The sequence below is a fragment of the Rhinopithecus roxellana genome, chromosome 3 (assembly GCF_007565055.1).
Source record: "Rhinopithecus roxellana isolate Shanxi Qingling chromosome 3, ASM756505v1, whole genome shotgun sequence".
Lineage (NCBI taxonomy): Eukaryota > Metazoa > Chordata > Mammalia > Primates > Cercopithecidae > Rhinopithecus > Rhinopithecus roxellana.
The window spans coordinates 109,949,561-109,967,273 of record NC_044551.1 but is presented as its reverse complement, the minus strand read 5'-3'; the positions used below and the strand labels follow the sequence as shown (position 1 = coordinate 109,967,273).

Sequence of the window (17,713 nt, the reverse complement as noted above, 5' to 3'; positions counted from 1 at the left end):
CCCAGAAGGAGGCTAGTGTGGCAGGAGTAGAGTGTGTGGGAAGAGAGGTTCAGTTGATAAGGTGAGAGTAATAATGGGTATGGGAGGACATGGCATTCTGTATTGCCTTATAGGCCTTGGTAAAGACTTTGAATTTTCCCCAAAATGGAGGATGTTGAGCAGAAAAGATACATGTTCTGAAGTATAGTCTACAAGGATCACTATAACTACTGCACAGAAAACAGATTGCAAGGGAGCAATGATATAACTGATGGATAATCAATTAATAGAATAACCATTCAGTCAAGAGATGGTAGTGGTTTTGTCCAGAATGATGATGGTGGAGGTAGTGAAAGGGGAATTCCAAAATACTTTGAAGGTGAAGATGATAGGATCTGTTGGTTAGATACAAAGTGTGGGATAAAGTGAGTCATTAAAGATAACTCCAAAATTTACCTGGATAACTTGTGTCTTACTTGCCTATAGTTGTCTTTACAGAAATCCTCTCCTAAACATTTTGGATTTGCTCTAGGTAGTAGCCACTCTTACTCAATTTTTAATCAAAGCTAACAGTTGCCTTTGAAGTCTGTTAATGTGTCCCATTTTAACCTCTCTATAAAGAAATGGTCAATTTCTAAATGTTTACTTAAGTTTGAAACTCCTTTAAGCAATTTAAAACATCAGATTAATTTTTCTTTCTTTTAAATAATTGTACCTTATGGCAGATATAATATAGCTTGCTGATTAAGAGATGTGGAGAACCAGTTTGCTGGGGAACAGAGCTCTTTGTGGTCTCTCATAACTATTTCCTTCCTGAAGGTCTTTCTAAATGCCACATTCAGAGTGACTTTTCTCACCACCACATTTCAAACACTCTCGCATTACTTTCTATCTCCTTACCTTGTTTTATTTGTCTCAGTTGTATTTAATACATGATATATATGTTTTTTATTTTTGTGTCTGTATCACCTCACTATTTCATAAGGACAGTGGCTTAAAAAAAAAAAAACTGCTGCAGCTCAGTGGGCTAGGTAGTTAGTAACTTAATGTAAATGAATTGAATGAATAGTCGGTTTTAAGTCGATGTCCTTATGTCACATAATGGGTGTTTATTAAATGGCAGCATGAAAAGAATAATGGCCATCCTTGTGCATTGCCAGTGGGAATGAATGTAAAAGTGTATAGCCACTCTGGAAAACAATATGGCAGTTCATAAAAAAATTATACATAGAATTACCATATGACCCAGCATTGCTACTTCTGGGTATATATTCAAAAGAATAGCAAGGACTCAGATATTTATACACCCATGTTTGTAGCAGCAGAATTCACAATAGCCAAAAGGCGGAGGCACCCCAGGTATCCATTGGCAGATGCATGGATAAACAAAATATGGTATATACATGCAATGGGATATTATTCGGTCTTAAAAAGGAATGAAATTCTGCCATATGCTGCAACATGGATGAAACCTGAAGACATTACGCTATGTAAAACAAACCAGTCACAAAAGGACAAATGTTGTATGATTTTATTTTATGAGGTACATAGTGCAGTCAGATTCCTAGAGACAGAAAGCAGAATGGTAGTTGCTAGAGGCCGGGGGAATGAAGAGTAGAGAGTTATTGTTTACTGGGTACAGAACTTCAGTTAAAGAAGATGAAAAAGTCTGGAGATGGATGGTGGTGATGGTTGCACAATATGAATGTACTTGATGCCACAGAACTGTATAGTTAAAATGGCTAATTTGGTAAATTTTATGTTACGTATATTTTACCACAGTTTAGCAAAAAATAAGAAAAAGAAATGTCCTGAGCTTGAATCTCACGTTCACCTTGTTGGCTTTTTGGACTTATTCACTGTTCGTTTGTTGAGACAGATCGTCTCTGTCTCCCAGGCTGGAGTGCAGTGGCACGATCTTGGTTCTCTACAACCTCCACCTACAAGATTCAAGCAATTCTTATGCGTCAGCCTCCAGAGTAGCTGGGATTACAGGCATGTGCCACCACGCCCTGCTGATTTTTTTCTATTTTTAGTAGAGACAGGGTTTGCCAGGCTGACCAGGCTGGACTAAAATTCCTGGCTTCAAGTGATCCACCCTCCTCGACCTCCCAAAGTGTTTGGATTACAGGTGTGAGCCACCATGCCCGGCCTGGAATTATTCACTGTTCCACTTTAGGCTTTTACAAATAGAATCTGAAACATTTAACCTAACATCTGAGATGTGGATTTGCCACTATTATTCCAAGTCCTTTAATTTTGTATGTCTTCATTTTAAGGTCCCTGAAGCTCATGTTATTAATGGTTAATTTCCTATATGTTTTACTTTATCTTGTATATTCATATTTTAAAGTCTTAAATTCTGTTTTCTGATGTTGAGGTCCTATAAGGTTGTACTCTTAATGGGTATAATAATAATTAAATAATTTTCTCGTTTAATTATTTTTAAAAAATTTCCTACTTACTGGTTCTCATGTTGTTATTCTGTGTTATAATTTATTTATTTCTTATGATTGTTGTCAGTGTCTCCCTAAATCTAATAAGGAGACAGAAATCACAAAGTAATTTTAAACAGGGGAAGTTTAATATAAAGAATTATGAAGCTGTGATATGTGAGTAACCATAAAAGTATAAAGAGAACTGTAACAAACATACTAGGCCTGAAGGAGGAGAGTCTTTAAGGAAAGAACAACTTGGAAGAGGGTCCTTCCCCAAAGTGAAGAGTTCAGACCTTGTTAGAGAAGGTACAGTCTGCTGGGGCCAGAGTTGGTCTGTAGTTGCTGGACAAGCAGGAAACAATCTTTTTGCGATTGCAGTCAAGCTGAGGCTCCTGCATGGGCTTGCAAAGGTAGTCACAGTGCCACTGACTGGTAGCATGTTCTAGAACACGTATTGTGTTGGAAGAGCCTTAGGTGGTTAAGACGGATCCAATGGACAAAGGGTCTGAATGGAGATGGAAACAGGAGGGATTGATGGTATTGGGTGGACCAGAAATAAGCTAGGACATTTGGAATGGTTTTTGAGAAAGGAAAGAGACAACTGTATTTTTCTTCCTCCTGTCGTCTTATATTTAAAATACATGTAAATGTAAATGCTCTTTCCATTAATATCTTTTCATCTTCATTGCTTTAACTGAAGCTTTTATTATCTCCATCCTGAGGGACTGCATTATTCTCCTAATTTATCTTCCTGCCTTCAGAATCTTCCTCTTCCAACCTAGTGTCATTTTTCTGAAACAAAGTTCTGATATGATACTTTCCTGCTTAAAATGTCTAAGTGACCCGCCCCCCGCCAACTGCAGAATAATGAGACTTTGTAGGATCAGATCTCTGCCTACTCTGTTTATTTTCATCCCACTTTCCCATAGTCATCCTAGGAACCTTCTGCATTCAATTTTTCAAAGGTTTTCAAACATCATTTTCTTCTCCTTTGCATATTTTGTCTCTTCTCTTCTCCCTTACCTTTGCATCTGGAAAAATCTGTCAGTCCTTTAAAACTTATATGCCACCTAGTGTTTCCTTGTTTGCCCAGACCCTCCTCAGTGCTAAGTGGCCATTTTACTTTGAACATGCTTTCATTTGTCTATGTATCTCTCATCCCACTTCATACTGAGTTTTGTTTCCTTACTCATATTTTTCCTTTTGGAATTTACACAGCACATAGTGGGTGCTTAATAAACGTTGATTAGCTGAACAAATAAACCTGCATTCTTGGCTTTAATATTCTTTTACTCAGATAATATGAGCATGTACCCTAACTTAAAAAGATAGGGTTCAGAATGGTACACATTATACTTGAGAGTTATTTGGGCTCTTGTGTGTTTTGTGCCTGTAAAAGAAATAAAACCCTATGTCTATAATTACTTCATTTTCCTAATGTTTAGATATATAGCTGTATGATAGATAAAGCAAGTTAGAGATAAGGAAAGTAAGGTGAAAATGAGCCATCTGCTGAAATGAATGATGGAGTTGAAATAGAAACCACTTCATTTTAGATTGTCTTCCTTTATTGGCACTAATATTACAAGATTGCTTAGATAAATATTTATTGAGCCTCTACTATGTAACAAACATTGTGTTAGACCTGTGATTCTAGGTTCTTTCCCACCTCTAAGATTCTGTGATTAATTAGTAAGATTTAAGCCTTAAACAAAACTTACTTTATAAAATTGTTCTAAAGTAGATAATTACATTACGTATTTGTAGTTATTATACAATTACTATAAAATTAACACATATTAAAGTACAATAAAACCCCTGAAGACACCAAAAATGTACCTTGAGTTTGCAAATGTACATGTGTAAATATTTATAATTTTAAAAATTTGTGCATAACTATAATAACAGGGATGATGTCCCCTGTTTGAGTTCCTGTCCCTAAAAATATTCACTATTCTAATAATTCCTAAGAAGCACTTAATATTGTATATAGCACCAGGAGATATATATCATCTCAGGCCAAGTTTACTTTCTAGCTTAGATGGGCCTTTTACAGTTAGTTGACTCTGCTTTTCTTTTTTTTGAGATGGAGTCTTGCTCTTTTGCCCAGGCTGGAGTGCAATGGTACGATCTTGGCCCACTGCAACCTCCGCCTCCCAAGTTCAAGCAATTCTCCTGCGTCAGCCGCCTAAGTAGCTGGGATTACAGGCATGTGCCACCCTGCCTGGCTAATTTTGTGTGTGTGTGTGTGTGTGTGTGTGTGTGTGTTTTTATTAGAGACAGGGTTTCACCATGTTGGTCAGGCTGGTCTTGAATTCCTGACCTTGTGATCCACCCGCCTCAGCCTCCCAAAGGGATGGGATTACAAGCGTGAGCCACCACGCCTGGCCCCAACTCTGCTTTTCTTAGTAGCATTAAGGAAAGTTGGTTTATAATAAGGTTTTAGCACAGAGGTTAATGCCCTGATTTATTCTCAGAAGTGGTTAGCTGTAGTTGATGCAGATGGTCATTAGGATGTATTCATATAAATATCTTCCATTCCAAAGTGTTAAGAAAATATAACATTGTATACTTTAATTATTCAATTACATTAGATACATGTTATTTAATAATATACCTGAACCAGAGACTTAGGGATTTCAGATGCTCTTTGTTAAAGGAATACAAAATAAGCTTGTTTTAAAATGTAATACATCATGCTTCTGGCCCCATGTTTACCCATGTAATTTTATGATTCCATAGATAAAATAGCTGAAAGAGAACCATTATGTTATCAAACACTGTGTCATGCTTGCTGAGTTTGCAAAAATATAAAACATACAATACGTAACTTTTATCTTCGGGAAGTTTATAACCTAGTAAATAAGATTCAATACACATAAAACCTTTAATGTACGATTAAGTGATAACGTATTAAGACTATAAGTGTTCTAGGAGTTAAATAATTTTAAAACAGATTTTAGAAACAATCTAATACCTCATTTTTTTTGATGAGGAAACAAAAGTCTGGACTAGCTGTTTAACTCAAAAATCCGCCCAGAGTTACACTACTGGATAATGTCAGAACCAGAGTAAGAACACAGGTTTCCTGACTTTGGCCTGGTCTCTTTCCATTTGTAAATACCCATGAGCCCATGTGGAATGGGCTTGATTCAAAGCATACAGAAGAAACGAGACATTGAAGATACGGGTAGGGTGGGGAGAAGAGCTCTTCCACAGTGGAAGGGGCAAAAAGGGAGCTTAAAAGACCTGGCACCGAGCACAGGGGTGGCCTACTGAGAGTAGAAGGCACACAATAGCTACTGAGAGTAGAAGGTACACAATAGCTACTGAGAGTAGAAGGTACACAATAGCTACTGAGAGTAGAAGGTACACAATAGCTACTGAGAGTAGAAGGTACACAATAGCTACTGAGAGTAGAAGGTACACAATAGGGATTAATTTCAGTTAGTAACCTGGGCCTGGATTGAAGAGGTCCTTGCAAACCAGGTAGTTTTTATGGAATAAGCACCAGAATGCTTTTATAGATTTCTTGAGCAGAATGACTTGATACAAATTGTATCAGTTTTATCACCTGGAAGGTCAGTGTGATGGTAACCATGAAAGCCTGAAGTAACATTGAGGCAGGAAAAAGTAGTAGTAGTAGGAATGAAGTAGGAAACCCAAATCTGTAAGATGTTTCTTGGGGGAAAATGATTGAACAAGATGGCAGTTTTCTATAGAAAATAAAGGGAAGAAGAGGGTAGCAAGCAGAATGCTATTTCCATGGACAGAAATAAAGTAACTTGGAAGGAGGGCTGGGATGAATTGAGGTTTTAGGGTTAATAATTGATTATATCTATTGTATGCACTTAGAGGTGCTTAGGTTATCTCTGTACATTTTCAGTTATGTGTATAAAACATTTTTGAATGGAATAATACATTCAGGTTTATAGAAACCTTGATGGATATAGTTTAATACAAATTAGCAATAGTATATCTAAATTTGTAATTGTCACTGATCTATTGCTTAGGATATATTTTAAAATGTGTTCACTAAATTATGTTTTCAGTTATTCATTTATCTTTTGTTTAGGTCCTAAACCACTGAAATGGAGTACGAGAGAAGTGTATATTTTTTCTAATTTGATTTTTTTCCTGTATTAGTCTTGGAATAATGGATTTGATTTTTACACATACTTTTAGTGCCTCATATTTTTAATAATAATTGCCTAGAGAATACAATTTATTGTGAAATTTTCTATTAGCAATTCATTCTGTTTAAGAAATTATACATTTTCTCTTTTTGTGACCTTCAATCTTAAAAGTTTATTTGAAAAACAAATTTAGTGAAACTAAAATAAAAAAAAAAACAAAAAAACCCTGGCTAAAAAAATGGATTTTCAAAGCTATTTTTATAAAAATCAATTTTTTTTTGACTTGGGGTCATTTAGGGGGATTGTATATATATATCAGTTATTGACTACATTTTAATTCTTATCATTTTAATGAATTTTTTGTTGTAATGTTTCGGAGAAAATGAGGAAATGCTTATTTTAAAAGTCTTAATTATCCATATGTAGTGGCTCCTGTCTCTCATCCCAGCACTTTGGGAGGCTGAGGTGGGCAGATTGTGTGAGCCCAGTAGTTCGACACCAGCCTGGACAACATGGTGAAACCCTGTTTCTACAAAAATTACCTGGGCATGATGACACACACTTGTAGTTCCAGCTACTTGGTGGGCTGAGGTGGGAGGATCACTTGAGCTCGAGAGGTTGAAGCTGCAGTGAGCTGAGACTGTGCTGCTGTACTCCAGCCTGGGCGACAGACTGAGACCCTGTCTCCAAAAAATATAAAATAAAATTTAAAAAACTGTTTATTATTCTTGCTGTACTTTCATTTTAATTAGAAATCTATTTTATTTCTCTAATGTACTTCTCTGTTGGATTACACTGAGATCTCTGGAAGTGGTATGTGAATGTATGGTCAGTTGATACTCAATATGTGAATTCTAAATGCTGACGTTTATGCTTTGGGGATGTTTGTTTACCAGTGTTCATATTATTGACCAAGATTATGCTTTATATCTTCTATCTTCTGAAGTTGTGTGAAAGAAACAGTGATACAATGTGAATTAAAGCTGAGCTAGGGTTTTACAACTAGTATGAAAGAAATTAGCAGAAATCAGAGTAGTTTAAACCTATCTACATTATTGGTACTGAGTTTTGAGTCATAGATTTAAAAAAAAGTATGAAACATGGTTAATCATAAAAATCCACATAAAGAAGGAAATAATAATAGGAAGTCTGTTTTGTTGAACTCTACAAATATTTTTAGAGAAATACTATTTTGAAATGTGCCGGATGCTTCTGGTCCACGGACCATACTTTGAGAATCACTGTTATAGATCATGGTGGAACCATTTGACCTAATCAAGATGAAAATGAGAAGGAAGGTTTTTTAATTTAAGCAGGTGATCTTTAACTTCTGGCACTGTGCTCTTGCTTATAATGGTAGTAGGAGATTATAAAATTGGCCAACATCTCAACATTTCTTTAGGTAAACTTTCTACTATATTCATTTATTCGGTAAATATTTACTAAACATCTAATATGTGCCAGGCATATTTAGAGCTGGAGATAAAGAGTAGGGTAGACATAGCTCCTGCCCTCATGGAGTTTATATTCTCTTAGGGGACATATATATGGACAAAAACAGGCAAACAGGCAAATTATGTAGTTGCCAGTTGAAATATGTCATGTGAAGGACAAGAACAAGGTGATAATTGATACTATTAGCTAACTATTTTAGGTGTGGTGATCTCTGAGGAGATGGCATTGCAATTGAGACCCACAGAAGAGAAGCAACTAGGTCTATTAGGAGGGAGTCACAATATTCGAGTAGACAATTGAATGTATGCAGGCTCTGAGGCAAAAACAAAGTTTCTTTAGTCTAAGAACTGATAGTACTCTAGCTCTAGGCTACCATTTAATATTAAGGTTATGGATGGAAGGCAGGGAGGGAGGTGAAAGAGAAAGGGGAGAAATTAAGAACAATAGGTTTCTGGTTTATGTAAATTAACGAATGGTAGTATTGTTTACTGAAATGGGGAAGAGGTGGGGGGGATGGGTGTCGGGGAGCTCAGCTGTGTTTTGAGAGTTTGAGCAAAAAAAGTCGGTTGAGGTGATTAAAAATTGATACATTAAAGTGAGAAATCAAAGAAACTTTGTTGCTGAGAAATTTAGAATATTTCTCAGATATTAATAAAATTTAGAGAAACAAAACAGTATTCTAGAGAAAACACAAAGATTATCAATTAAGAGGAAAACAATCTATTTGAGGAGGTTTAAGGGAATGTTGACATATACAAATCTTAAAAAGTTAGAAAGCTGAGTAAAAAGGGATTAAAATTCTATCTCCAAGTGGAAAAAATCAGATTGTCCAGAAAATAATAAATACTTGATTGATATGGTTTGGCTGTGTCTCCCCACCCAAAATCTCATCTTTAATTGTAATCCTCATAATCCTCACGTGTCAAGGGCGGGATCAAGTAGTGTAATTGAATCATGGGGGCAGTTTCCCCCATGCTGTCCTTATGATAGTGAGTCTCAAGAGATCTGATGGTTTTTTAAGCATCTGGCATTTCCCCTGCTTGCACTCACTCCATCCTGCCACCCTGTGAAGAAGGCACCTGCTTCTCCTTTGCCTTCTCCCATGATTGTAAGTTTCCTGAGGCCTCCCCAGCAATGCAGAACTGTGAGTCAGTGAAACTGCTTTCCTTTGCCAATTACCCAGTCTTGGGTATTTCTTCATAACAGTGTAAGAACAGACTAATACGATGATCATAGAGAGATTGTTGATGAGAGAGGCCATTGACTCACCAGAGAACCTAGAAATAAATTACCATGGGCATATAATATCTAACATTATATTGAGTTAGTCAAAATATGAAATGTTAATATTTATAGGAGAGACTAAGGATGATGCAAGAACCGAAAGAAAAATGTTCCTAGAAGATCTAAAACCTAAAGATCTTAGCAGACTCCTTGAGAAAAATGTAAATGACCGAAGTAGTTTTGAAAATCTGGTTTTAGCTGGCTCATGCCCTAGAATTTCAATGACTACATAGACTTATTAAAATGAAAGTCTTTTTTTTTATTTTTAACATATCTTTCAGTTATCCAAGGAACTATTAGGAGGACCTAAATAACGCATATCCTTATGAAAGTGAATTATAAGCCTCCTTGAAATTAATAAAAATCTTCAAAGTAGTATTTAATTTAAACTTGTAACTTTCTTTGTGTTCTGAGAGAATGCCGTTTCTGTATATTTTAAAGAAATAGACCATTTCTGTTTTGTTCACCAATATATTCACTGCACTTAGCACACTGCCTGCCACAGAGTAACCATTTAATAAATACCTTTTGAATGAATGTAGAAATATAAATTCTGCATTTAGTTTTGGGTTACCTGGATAGCTGATAATTAACAAAGCAGCTCCTTTGCTGCCCTTAGGAAATGTCTCTGCTGCAATCACACTCAAGTGTATTTGGTGGCAGAGGCTATACGTGAGTAGAACTCGTGCTTATTAGAAATGTGGTAGCATGTTTTTGAGATTTATGTTTCCATGCACTGCAGAGCATACTGGTGTTATTTTAAACAAAATATAACTTTTAGATGTTATGTGGATTTTAATTATTTTAATCAGTCTCCTGTTAAGGGTTAATAATCACCGTGAACTATGTTGTTCTCAAATTCCAAATGTTAAATTACTGAGATCATGGTGCTTTTGGGAACAAATACTTTTCATGACTAGTAGAATAAGTTTTATGGATCTCACATCGTTTCTGGAAGACCAATAGATGTATTTATTACCATAATAACACATAGAAAAAGGACAGACATTTCTCTGTGGTCCTTAGTTCTTGCTCTTTTTTTTTTTTTAAATCCAGCATGTCATTCCTTTTGTATTCACTCCCTAATTATGTATTTACATTTTCTTCATTTTTCTTAACTATGTATCTGACCTTTAGTTTTTTTTTTCTGAAGGTCTTGATTAAAATCAACTTTCCTCTACAATAGTTGAATTGATTTGGGCTTCTTTTTCTCAGGAGCCTATTATTTAGTGACTGTTTTCTTCAAATATTTGTTTCCATGACTTTTGTTGCTTCTTCATAGAGATATTTTTAGTAGTTGCAATTTCACCTCCACCCAGCCTTTCTGGCTGATAATATTGGTTAACACTGGCTCCTAGGGTACAATCTCATCAGTGTTGGTTTAGAATTAAGATACAATGAACACCAAACCTGAAAAAATCAGTGTCAACTTTTACACTAGTAGCAGTGGAGTTGTTATTTACCAAAAGAAAACAGATTCAGCAGTGATCTGTTAGAATGCCTCTGTTATGCCCTATTTATCTAAAACAGTTATATGATAATTCTCTAGGGTTGAGCTATTTTTAATAGTATGTATGAGAAAACATTTTATGGGCTTTTAGCCAGAAGATTTTATATATAAATGGTAGTAGAGGAACATTGTTCAATTGGTGAGTCTTGGAGGCAATGTGATAGAATCGATTTTGGGGCTTTGAAATCAGCTTTGGATCCTGAGCACTTCACTTATTCACTTTGTGACTGTAGGCAAGTTACTTGACCTCTCTGGGCCTTAACTTCCTATTTTGCAAAATGAGAATAATTTTAACTTCCTGACAAGAATTTTGAAAGAATAGAAGGCAGTTATACAAAATGTGTGATAAAAGTTTTGGCACATACAGGTTTCTTCCCAAAGATGAACAAGTCCTACTGCTAAGTATAGAAAGGGAGATACAAGTCAAGTTTCTTCGTTTTTTCTTAGAGGTTTGTGCCCATAGATCTTCATATTGTCTTAACCTCTGTGATCCACAATGACCCATACTAGAATGTGTGTCGTAAGAAAGCGTAGAATTTGTGTGTTTTCGTTCAGTTTGAACAAGAATGGTGAGTTGTGCTGTGAGTCCTAGATGTCTTCTAGATACAAGTATGTGGGAAGGACAAAGACAAGGGGCATGTAACAGGACCTCAGGTCCTACTTCTAGCAGAGCAGCTATACGTTTCTGTGTTACCATTTGTATTTCTATGTAAGGTATTGATTGAACAAAGGGGTCTGTGTATTACAAAAAAGCTTGAAAAAATACAAGCAAGGCCAAGCAGTCTATTTCTTGGCTTTCCTTTTTCTCAGATCCCACCCTGCTTTCTCCTTGGCATTTTAAAGTTTGTGAGAATGGGTGGGAATTAGAGCGGGGAAGCAGGGAGGAATTCCATTGTCTTACTGATGGAGTTCTCAGAGAACAAAACATAGCAAAAGGATGAGGGTCCTATGCAAAGAGGGCATTCCTGGTGGGAAAATCCCTTGACCTCCTTAGTTCTTGCATTGAACTCCACTCACAGAGAGTTGTGTTTGAGCCTTCATTACACATTTTACAACTGTTAAATACAGGTGTCTTGCCTCTGATGACTTCCTCCTCTGACTACATTGAGGTCTCTTTATTAGATCCTTACTATTTTCATTATTTTCTTATCTTAGACTCTAATCACTTTACTCTCTTTTCAGTGTCTGCAAGTTCTTTTCCCGTTAGTCTTCTCTGTAACAACCAGCAAGAACTCTGACCCTGGATGAATCTTACCTGACTTTACTGCCATCAAGCATTTTTGGAGAAAATAACACATTGGGCTAATGGTTACCTATAATTTCCTGAGGTCTGGGTTCCACCCCTTTTAATCATCTGAGGAATTTTTCTTTCCTCCATCTTCATTATCTTTCTCCCTGTAGGCTTTTTACTGTCAACATTTAAACATGTTCAAATAAATCCAAGCAGCAAATGAAGGTAACAATCAACTTGTTGGTTCAACTGCAACTCTGTTTCTCACCCCACAGTCAAACTTTTTAAACAAATTGTTTATTTTCATTGTCTTTAGCCCATTCCAATACAGCTTCTGCTCCCATAACCCAAACTGCTTTTGTAAATTTTTTTCACTTCCCTGCTTAGCATTTAACAGCTTTCCCATTACCTTCTGATAGTCTCATATCCCTAACATTATATTTACACAATTCTCTCTCTCCTTTCTAGCTATAAGCACTTTTCTCATTTCATGAAATATAGTTAATATTCTCTTCCTTCTCTGGGTTTTTTCAGGTTCTATCCCTTAACTGGTGAACACTCTCTGCCTTCCTCAACTCCTCCCACCTAACTGTTCAGTTACCAGATGTTGTCTTCTGAAGGAGGTTTACCGTGACCTGAACTGGCTGAGTTCTCCTACTTTATACTTTCTCTTCACAGCACCTGTCACATTTGTAATAATGTATTTATCATTCTCCCTGTTCCTTTTAATGTTGGCTTCTAGAGAGTAGAGATCACACTGGTTATAGGACTGGATACCTGAAGGGAGCTCAGGAAATGCTTGTTGAAGAAATGACTGAACGAATTAACAACTGTGGCTCTTCCCGGTTCAGTGCATCAGCTGTGTCCTTGGCCTTATTAGAGTCTTTTCCTTAGCAGCATAATGAATTTTAAGTGGATAAAAACTAGTAGTGATTCCACTAGTTATTAAGCACTGTAGCCAGTAATGCGTCATAGGTGCCCAACTATATACTTTTCCTTTATTGTCCTCTCCTTTTTGCTTTAAAAATAACTATAAAGTGTAATAATTTCAAATATTAGGAAGCTGAGTATTTTGTTTCTTATGGCACTTTTAATCAAATCTCATTATTTATTGACTGCTACTCGTTGTATATCCTAAAGTGTAAAAAAAAAATGAGTCAAGTTTCTAAAAACCAAAACAAAGCACTTTAAAAACAGTGTAGGAAAACATATGTTCAAAAGAGACCCCAGGAAGTCTGTTTTCTTCCTGAATATATTAGACCCTTTTCAGCTCCTAATGCTGTAGAATAAATGAAATGTTATGGAACTTAGGAACTATCTGAAAGCTAAATATTTAGTTAAAATGTATGATAAATTAATGAACATACAAAGGAATAGATAGCAGTGGCAGTGTATTTGTAAATTTTATTTACATGCAAAATCATTGTATATGCATTTAAATATAATTGAGTAGTATACATACGTATAGCGATTGCTGCCATATTTGATGGATTGGTAAATAGTATTAGAATTAATTTTTGAAGAAATTTTAGTGTAAAGATATTGATGTAAAAAAAATATCCAGCAACCTATCTATTTATGGCTGTAACAAGGAAGAGTGATTTGGACTGCTGCTACAAAGTAGATTAAATGATCTCTAAATTTCTTCATGTGTTAACATTCTCTAAATTACTTCATATATTAATATTTACATATATATTTATAGTATATTCTAATTTAAATATCCAACAGAAATTTGGAAATGAATATAGTTTGTATTTAACTGAGTTGAGAAAGCATAGTATAATAATTACATTCTTTTTTTTAACCAAACATTTTTATAAATAAAATTGCTGGATTCCACATATTTACACTTAAATAACTTTATGTTGTAAACAGTGTTTTTTAAAATACTTTCTTTATATCTCACACTTTATTTTATTTAAGTTATTATAGCCATGTGTCTTGGGTAGAATTCTGAGAGAATAATAAGGGGCTTTACCTTGTAATCACAGAAGCAGTTTGGTAATATAGGAACCAAGTGACAGCTTTTCTTTTTCAAGTATATAGATTCAGATCTGGACAGGAATCTTTAGGGGTGACCTAAAACATCATTATGTCAGTTTACAGCAGAAAGCTTACTCTGTTAGTTTCCAGTAGCTATAATGGAAACTAACCTAGATGAACATTGGTACCTACTTTGCAGTTAGTGACTGATTTTATTTGACCAATTAGCACTCATGAGGGAGAAGAAAATAAGTTGTCCATGACCTGTCATGATCAACTCCTAAGGGACAAGCTTTGATTACCTCTTAGGTTTGTTGTTTTTGCCTTATCAAGTCCACTTGACTTCAAGTATGTTCTACAGGCAGAATACACTGGGGGTGGCGGGCGTGGAATTTTTTTTTTTGCTCTAATTAGAGCCAATAAGGTTGATTTAAGTAATCAGCTTTTGCCTCTGTTCTACCAGCAATTGTGTGATATTAGGAATATCTTTCTTGTGTTTCTTTTTAATAGTTTTTATTTTATTTTTTAAAAAATGGAACACTTCATGAATTTGTGCAGGGGCCATGCTAATCTTACCTGTACCTTTCCAATTTTAGTATATATGCTACTGAATAAGTGAGCACATGGTTTTTCCCTTCCTTTCCTTTCCTCTCCCCTCTCCCCTCTCCCCTCTCCCCTCTCCCCTCTCCCCTCTCCCCTCTCCCCTCTCCCCTCTCCCCTCTCCCCTCTCTTCTCTTCTCTTCTCTTCTCTTCTCTTCTCTTCTCTTCTCTTCTCTTCTCTTCTCTTCTCTTCTCTTCTCTTCTCTTCTCTTCTCTTTTCTTTCTTTTCTTTCTTTTCTTTCTGACAAGGTCTGGCTCTATCATCCTCCAGGTTGGAGTGCAGTGGCACAATCTCGGCTCAACTTCCACCTCTCTGCTCAAGCAATCCTCCCACCTCAGCCTCCTGAGTAGCTGAGACTACATCTGTGCACCACCACACTTGACTAATCTTTGTATTTTTTTGTAGAGAGGGGGTTTCTCCATGTTGCCCAGGCTAGTTGTGAACTCGTGAGCTCAAGCAATTCATCCACCTTGGCCTTCCAAAGTTCTGGGATTATAGGCATGAGCCACCGCACCCAGCCCATGTGTTTGTTATTAATGAAGATTGTGCTATCAGTCACATAATATCATTGTGAAAACAACATTTGCCACATAATTCCTTAAACAGTGTTTTACAAGAATAAAAATTTTATCGATGCCTCATTGTATGTTAGGGTTTATTCTGAGTGCCTTAGGTTCTACCTCCCTCTGTGGGAGCCAAAGTGGAACAGATAGTTCCTCTCATAACTCCTGTGACAGCTAGAGTTTGGGGCATATGACCTCCTGTGACAGCTAGAGTTTCCATCAAGCAGTTGGAAATCTCTGCATGAGACTTCACATCTAGGAAAGTGATGCAAAGAAGTAGGGACAGTTTAGACTTCATTCTTCTAGTGGTGTCCAATTCCTGGGCTCAGGCAGTCCTCCCACCTCAGCCTCTAGTGGCTAGAGCAGCATCCAGTGTCTCATACCAGAGGAGATACTGGTTCCAGCGGTGGTGGTGGCGCCGTGTTCTCGCAGAGGCTTCCTAGGCTGTCTTTTCCCGGCATGGTTGTGGTTGCAGCTCTGGCTTCCGAACCTTCTTCAGTGCCATTCGCTTTCCCAGGTCTGTTCTTCAGCTTCACCATTTTGTGTGACATCTGAATTCTTTCCTGCTTAACTTAACCAGAAATCACTTCCATTCTTTGTGACCACAACTGGACTAGTACAATTCTCTTGGAAAAAGCTAGGATCTTAATCCCTAGCTGTTTGGAAATATGTTACTACTTTTTTATAGCCACAGCTGCCAAAACCCTAAATTTCAGTTAACACTCTAAAGGGAATTTAAGAAAGAGGAAATAAAAGTTTACATCATTTAAGTTATGGCATCAGAAGAAAACAGGAGTGAAAATCTAATGAACTATCTTCAAGAATTGTTCATATATTTTAGCAAGATGAAAACAACTTAAAGCATGTTTTTATTTGTTACTGTTTATTAATATTATCTTTATTATGAAAGGAAATAATTTGTGCTAGGCATGTACTCCTGACCTTCTGAAAAACATCCCTTGATTTTTCTTTGAAGAATCTTTCCCTTTCCTGCTGTTAGAGTAAGGCTACTTCCACCAACTCAGAGATGATGTATGTGACCTATGCCTAGGCAGTCAGCACGCTTTATCTCCTTCAACACAGTGATTGGTTGAGATTGGATGAGTATATATCAGGATACCTCCACTGAACGATAGCTGTTGCAGCTTCAAGCACCACAGCCTCACATCACATGGAGCTGAGAAGAAGACCAAAATATCAGAAAGTAGAACTGAGAGGATGGAGGGAGAGAAACTGAGTCCTGATGGTATATTTTGAGGCCTAAATATATACCTACTAGAAAATGTTATGAAACTTTTATAATTAGGAACTGTTTGAAAGTTAAATATGCAGCTAAAATATATGATTAATATATGGAGGGACAGATAATAGTGACAGTGTATTTATGTTGTGGAATTCTATTTATATACAAAATAATTTTATGTGCATTTAAATACAACTAAGTGGTACACCTATGTACAGAAATTGCTACCATATTTTATAGTTTGATAAATACCCAGCTATTTCTAAAATGATTTCCAATCCTACAGTTTCAGTTACATGACCCATTACACTGCCTTTTTGCCTACGCCAATTTGGGTTAGATTTTCTGTCATTGGCAACCAAGGGTTCTCTGTTTCTTTGGAATATAAATGCTAAATCATCTTGAGTTGGAATCGTAAAGTATTGATACCATATTTTGAGGAATACCTCTTATTTATATTTTAGTTACATATAACTTTTGTACCTGAAATATTATTGACAAGGAAACTAACTAATAACTTTAAGCTGAAATACTAATCCTGAAAGATAAGAATGAAAACTCAGACCTTAAGTTCTATAAAACTTTGAGATAGCTACATGTTTACTTTCAGGATAATTTAAATTGATAGAGTACAAGTTGGGAAACAAACACTTTAAGTGAATATTTAAGTCATGTAAAATATGTATTTTTAAAAGTCAAATTAAACATATTACCAAATTTGCTAGAACTAAATATTCTATTTATAATAAGCACTTTGCTACATTTTACACCCCGTTGCCTTATATAACTCTCTACAGTTTTGACATTATAATATTGTGATTTTTCTGTCAAACATGAGTGAAAATACGAGTTTATGGATGACAGAAGCAGGCTATTTCCAGATTTTGGTATATATTCTAAGTAGGCAAATATTTTATCAATACTTTCTTTAACTTTCCCAACACCATTCATAAATGCCTGTATTTAGCATTTACTTGTCATTCCTGATCTGAAATTGAAATTTTCTTCATTTTCCTTCTTGCTTGTACCATATCTGTGGGTGTTGAAATGGGTAAAGAAAAGAACTTCCAAAAGCACTGCCTAGAAAACACGACCTCAAGAGTCTTCTAAGTGAGGGCTCTTTTGAGTGCTGGCACCAGAGACCTAACACAGATTAGCGTAATCAAATATAGGAAACTGATTGGCTCAAACAGCTACATTGAAACAAGCCTCAGCCATGGCAGAATCCAGGGATTCCAGCACCACACAGTTTTGTTTCTGCATTCTTCGGTTTTGCTTTCCTCTGTG

At 36.1% G+C, this 17,713-nt stretch overlaps 1 protein-coding gene and 1 pseudogene across 3 annotated transcripts in view; one reads left to right on the top strand and one right to left on the bottom strand.

Annotated features, from left to right (window-relative positions):
* COMMD10 (COMM domain containing 10) overlaps positions 1 to 17,713 on the top strand; it is a 242,615-nt gene that overhangs the window by 119,539 nt on the left and 105,363 nt on the right. The gene's annotated exons all lie outside the window — the stretch shown is intronic.
* LOC115896644 lies at positions 14,546 to 14,642 on the bottom strand (annotated as a pseudogene).